General features: G+C 36.1%; 1 long non-coding RNA gene across 1 annotated transcript; it reads right to left on the bottom strand.

Moving 5' to 3' along the window:
• Positions 1–218: 218 nt before the first annotated feature.
• Positions 219–5,419, bottom strand: LOC116563855. The gene is made up of 2 exons (XR_004274603.1): positions 4,904–5,419; positions 219–2,411 (listed from the first exon to the last, which is right to left on the bottom strand). It is a non-coding gene; the product is annotated as an uncharacterized LOC116563855 (long non-coding RNA).
• Between the last annotated feature and the right edge of the window lie 894 nt (positions 5,420–6,313).

The raw sequence follows: 6,313 nt of genomic DNA, 5'->3' as shown, positions 1-6,313 counted from the left end.
ACTTGCTTCTTCGGGGGAGTTTGTGAAAAGGACTCTTGAATGTAGGTTTCTGATAACATTGAGGATTATGCCACTGGACTAGAGAGAAAACTTCTGAGACTCTAATTACAAGGCTCAAATGTTCACAACAATTCCTAACCCAATATGAAGCAGACCAGGAGTTGATTGCATGGACTGAACTAATAGAGGACTGAAATAATTTTTTGTTTTTTTCTTAGAAAAAATGCTGATTCTTTTTTTTTGGTTTTTTTTTTTTTTTTTGGTTTATCAGAGTTGAGGGAGCTTTTTTCTTTTGGCCTATTTATATTCTTTAAGAATTGAGAGGAGTATATGTTTTTAAACAGATTTGAGACATATTTCTCTCTCTGCCTGATTTCTTCAGAATTTTGAAACTCTATATTCTTAATTTATGGCAATGTGTTTGTTTGCATATATTTTCTTTTCTAATGGCGCATAGTTGGAACTCGTTATTTTCCAAGGCTTTGACTAAAATGACATGTTTTCTGAATAAGCATACTGCTTTGAGAAATTGAGGTTGACTTTGCAGAGTGGATGAAAACCCCTTAGAAAAGCTGGCCTTATAGTTTATGAAGTTCCTTTCCATAGGGTTCCTGGCCAATGGAAAATAGAGTTTCACTTTTTGAGAGACCTGGAAACCTCAAGCTGTTTGGGGGTCTCAAGAAGAAACGGGTTCACCCAATTCTTGCAGGTATTTTTAGGTGCAGATGGATCCTTGACTGGGCTCAGGAGGCCTTTGGAAGTCAAGTCTGAGATTCCTAATGAGAGATTCCAGCAAAGCCCATTTAGGAGAGCCCAGTTGGACAGTGATTCTTGCTGTATTTTGTGTGGTTATTCAGACCAAGTATGGTGGGACTGAAGCTTACTTTGTAGATAGGTTGGTACTGCTGTGTTTTGTCTTTGGTGCAAGTGAAGGACTGAAGAGAAAATGACTGTTTCAGAAGAAACCCATAGTGTTTAATATTTGATTCCCGGGTGGCCATGCAGTTGCTCCTGGTATAAACCTGCCGACAATGTCCCTTCTCAAAATGTAGCAGCCAGAAAGATTGATGACTACATTTTCCATAGATGAGGAATTGATAAATTGAAAGTGGGAGACTAAAACCCACCCAATTTTCTCATAGAACTGATGTTTGTGGTTTCATCTGAATAAACATAGAAATTGACTCTCCCAGTATTAAAACTTGAGAAAGTTGTATTTGTCTTGTCTGGGATCCCCTCTCAGGAAACGAACCATCAGGTCTCCCAGATAGCATCCAGGAACTGAATCTTCCACATTACCACATCTGGGCAATGAGACGCAGGACCCCTGTAATGATTGCCCAACCAACCACCTGCTTTTTATGATTGACAAACTCATCTTACTTATCCCTTGAACGTTCTCTTTTCTCACACATGGTTACATTTCTTTCCTACTATAAAAACCCCTAATTTTAGTTGGTCAGGGAGACGGATTTGAGAATTATTTCCTATCTCCTCAAGTGTAGCACCTGATTAAAGCCTTCCTCCCTGGCAATACTCATTGTCTCAGTGAATGGCTTTCTGTGTGGTAAATAGCAGGACCTGGACCAAACCCCTGACATTTCAGTAACAATATTAGGAGTATCAAAGTCAGGGATAAGAGTGGTCAGTATGAGCTTCAGGCAGAAGGTGACATTTGAGCAAAATCTTGTAGACAATGAGACAGTTAGTTAAGAATATTTTAAGAATTTTATATGTCTATTTTAAGGATTTTATAAGAATATTATAAGGAAGTGCTAATAGAAGTATCTTAAGGCAGTAACACACTTGGAATATTTGAAGAAGTACAATGAGATCACTGGATTTAAAGCAGAATAAGTAAGAAGAAGAGTAATTAGTGATTAAATCTGTGAATGAATATGGTTCAGAACACATAGGGAACTGTAGGTTTAAATAAAACCAGTATCAGAGGGTTTGTGCAGAATAGTGACACATAATCTGAATCACAATTTATCAAAATTACTCGGTTTGTTATGTTGGGATTAGATTGTAGCAGAGCAATAATGAAAGCAAAGAGATCAAGTCAAGAGGACTTTCAAATTGCCCAATGATGTGGTTTGAATCTGTGTCCCCACCTGATATTTGTGTCTGTGTCCCCATTCAAATTTCATTGTAATTGTAATCTCCATTCTTCAAGGGAGGGACCTGATGGGAAAGTGACTAGATCATGGGGGTCAGATTTTCCTTTTGTTTCTGTTAATTGTGATAGTGAGTTTCATGAGATTTGGTTGTCTAAAAGTATACGGCAGCTCTCCGCTCTCTCTTGGTCCTGCTCTTGCCATGAAGATGCCTGCTCCATCTTTGCCTTCTGCATGAATTAAAGCTCCCTGAGGCCTCCTCAGAAGCAGATGTTGCCATGTTTTCTGTACAGTCTGCAGAAAAATGAGCCAATTTTGTTTATTAATTACCCAGTCTCAGCTTTCTTTATTGCAGTATGAGAATGGACTAATACACCCAAGTAAGAAATGTTAGTGGCTCTTCCCATGTGACTGTATCAGAGACAATAAATGGTTATACTCTTTCTATATTTTGAAGGGGCAGTCAATACATTTCAGAAAAATAAATACAAATAAATATTAATATATTAAAAGTTTATTGTCATTAAGAGAAATTCAAACTATACTAAGATATAGCCATTAAAATAGCAAATAAAAATATAATTACAAATGTTAGTGAAGATATGGAGATACTCAAATTCATATACATTGCTAGTAATGGCATAAATCGATATGATCACTTTAGAAACTAATTTAGCAGAATCTACTAAACTGAACATATGTACACCCCGTGATCTTATATTTTTTCTTCTAGATACATACCTAATAGATATGTTTATAGGGGTGCACTGAAAGACATATATAAAAATGTTCAAAAATCACTATTTGTAAAAACCACAAACTGGAAATTTCCCAATGCCCATCAGCAGTAGAGCATAAATTGTGGAATAATTGAAACAGGAAAAGTTCCTTTATTCCTCTTGCAGAGTGTGCAATGAGGGTGTGGCTAGCTTCTTCAGTGCCTCCCGGCTGCTCAGATCTCTAGGGGAAGCGTGCAGACAGGCAGGTTGTGGGGCTTCAACTCCAAGGCAGCATCTAGCCATGAATGCTTATAGCTCTGGAAGCCCCAGTGTGTGTGTGTTACAGTCTGCTCTTTCAGTTTAGTCATTGTGTTTATCAGCTCAATTAGACCCTCTGCCTTACCACAAGAAGAGAGGGCTTTCTGTATCCTGGGTTCTTGGCTTGGTGTACCAGAAAAATTGGATTACATGTGTGCTTGAAAGATGGGTATAAGGTTTTTTTTTTTTTATTGAGTAGTGGTAGCTCTCAGCGAGTTGGATGGGGAGGCCAGAAGCAGGATGGAATGGGAGGGTGGTTTTCCCCTGAAGTCAGGCCACCCAGCAGCTGGGCTCTCCTCTGGTCACCCTGGCCAAACTCCACATCATTCCATGAGTCAATGGCTGGCTGACATCTACTGGTGCCTGTCAGTGTGCTGTTCTTCCTGTGTGTTCTTCAGCCACTGTGTTCCTCTCAATGCCCAGCCACTTGTGTCTGTGCCTGCTAGGGTCTCGGAGTTTTTATAGGCACAGGATGGGGGTGTGGAGGGCCAGGATGGTCTTGGAAAATGCGACATTTGGGCATGAAAACAGAAATGCCTGTCCTTACCTAGGTCCATGGGCACAGGCCAGGGGGTTGAGCCCTAGTTGGGGACCCATCCTTCTCTACCCAGCACTTCCCTGCCCCTCCTGTATCATAATCACACAATGGAGTATAATAATCAAATGAGAATGAATGAGAAATTACATCTATATACAAAAGTATGGATAAAGCCCACATACAAAAAAATGTTGAGTAAAGAATGCAGATACATAAATCATCATGGAATCAGTTCACATAAAGATCAAAACCAAGAACAGTTAATCTATGGTGTTAGAAATCAGATAGAGGGCTCCTTTGGATGAGAGTTAATGACTGTGCCTGGGAATACAAGGCGGGCTTCTGGGATGCTGCAAATGCTGTTTCTTGATCTGGGTGCAAGTCACATAGGGTGGATCAGCTGGTGAACATCCATGAATTCATTTGTGATTTTGCACATTTTTAAACACAAATGTTGTACTTCACATTTGAGAATAGAGCTAGTGCTTTTAGCCTATGGCAAAAATATAAAAAAATATTTTGGCTAGAGAATGGGAAGAAAAATGTTCTCTTGCAGGGATGGTATGAATATAAATTAGTGTAAATTTTATGGAAGTCAATTTTTGTCTTACTAAATACCAAACCTATGAATTCACATATTCCTTTTCCCAGCAGATATACTCCTAAGAATATGTTTTTATACTTTTACACATGAACAACATAATGTATGTTCAAAGTTATTGTAGCATTGTTTGTATTAGCTATAAATTGAAACAACCTTAAAGGAATCAATGGAAACATGTTTAAATAAATTATGGCTGCAGCTGTTCAATGGAAAGTTATAGAGTTATAAAAAAAAAAAGCATGAGAAAGAGTTATATGCACTAATATGGAACAATTGTCAAGATACATTATGAATTTTTAAGTGAGGTGAAAAATGACTGACTTATATGTTTCAATTTATTCTAAAAGAATATGTGCTTGTATATACATAGGGGAGGATAGATAAGAAACTTAAACACTCTAAGGAAAATAGATAATAAACCACTGATAGTAGTTGTAGAAAGACTTTCTACAGCATATCTTTAAGGTTTCTGAATAAGTAATTATATTTCTTATTCAATAAACAAATACAATATACATTGAAATGAAAAATAATTTTATTAAGGAGGAAAAGGTACACAATCTATCATAAAATAACAATAACCAGAGAAGGAAATAATTTTTCTCACCTGGGTACTACACCAATGCAGTGTTCCAAAGTCACACCTGTATCATTAAGTGTGAAGTTTAATAAATTGTGGGAGCCATTCAGAAGAAGCAGTTTTATAGTTCCTGCTTAACAGAACATATGATAACATTGTGGTTATATTTATTGGATTCTGTCACTGTCAGTTTAAGATCATGTCTACTTCTTTATTCATTGCATTAATAAGAAAATAAATTATCTAACATAGTCATTTTACACTTGCCTTTCTGTTTTCTAGTTTTTCATAATTTAAAAGAAATACTACAGAGATCTGCTTTTCAAAGGTACCTGTATTTACAAGGTATCTAATATCTAGATGAAAAGTCAAAAATACTTTACTTTTTATACTTCTGTTTTTACATTCTTGGGTCAATAATCTTTTCTTATTTCAGCAATGTATAGATAGATGGTTGTAATCTCAAAGATTTTATAAGAATCAAGTATTTTCTAATTATAAAACACACTTGAAAATATTCAATGTATATCTTATGTTAATATGAATATACACTAAGGCTAACAATTTTAGTTCATAATTTTAATGTGCTATACATTTTTATCTCATTATTTCAAAATGTAGATATTAGTTACATCAAATTCAAATGATTCAGAAAATCTTCTTTTATTGTTTGTACCAAACAATATATTTTGGATATATATTTCTCAAAATGGAAAGATAAATACATACAGCTTGTATGAAATATTTTAAAAAACTGATACATTAGTTTTTAGATAAATTTTGTAACTATATCAAGAAACTCAATTAAGAACTATTTAAAATTTTAATGAAATCATTCCAGTAAATGAAGCTAATATTTTAAAAAGTAATCTATTTTATTTATTTCTTCTAAAAAATGGGATACATGTACAGAACATGGAGGTTTGTTACATAGGTATGCATGTGCCATGGTGGTTTGCTGCACTTATTGATGCATCTTCTAAGTCCCCTCCCTTCACCCCCCAACCTCCAGCAGGCCCTGGTATGTATTGTTTCACTCTGTGTCCATGCGTTTTCATTGTTAAACCCACACTTATTAGTGAAAACATGCAGTGTTTGGTTTTCTGTTCCTGTGTTAGTTTGCTGAGGATGATGCCTTCCAGCTTCATTCATGTCCCTGCAAAGGACATGATCTCATTCCTTTTTATGGCTCCACAGTATTTCATGATGTATATGTACCACATTTTCTTTTATTATTATTATTATTATTATTGTTATTATTATACTTTAAGTTCTGGGATATATGTGCAGAACATGCAGGTTTGTTACATAGGTATACATGTGCCATGGTGGTTTGCTTCACACATCCGCCCATTAGGTATTTCTCCATCTACATTAGGTATTTCTCCTAATGCTATCCCTCCCCTAGCTCCCCATCCCCTGACAGGATCCCATGTA

The sequence above is a fragment of the Sapajus apella genome, unplaced genomic scaffold (genome assembly GCF_009761245.1).
Source record: "Sapajus apella isolate SASKATOON/1434 unplaced genomic scaffold, GSC_monkey_1.0 scaffold36, whole genome shotgun sequence".
Taxonomy (NCBI): Eukaryota; Metazoa; Chordata; class Mammalia; order Primates; family Cebidae; genus Sapajus; species Sapajus apella.
This window is presented reverse-complemented; position numbering and strand designations above follow the sequence as displayed.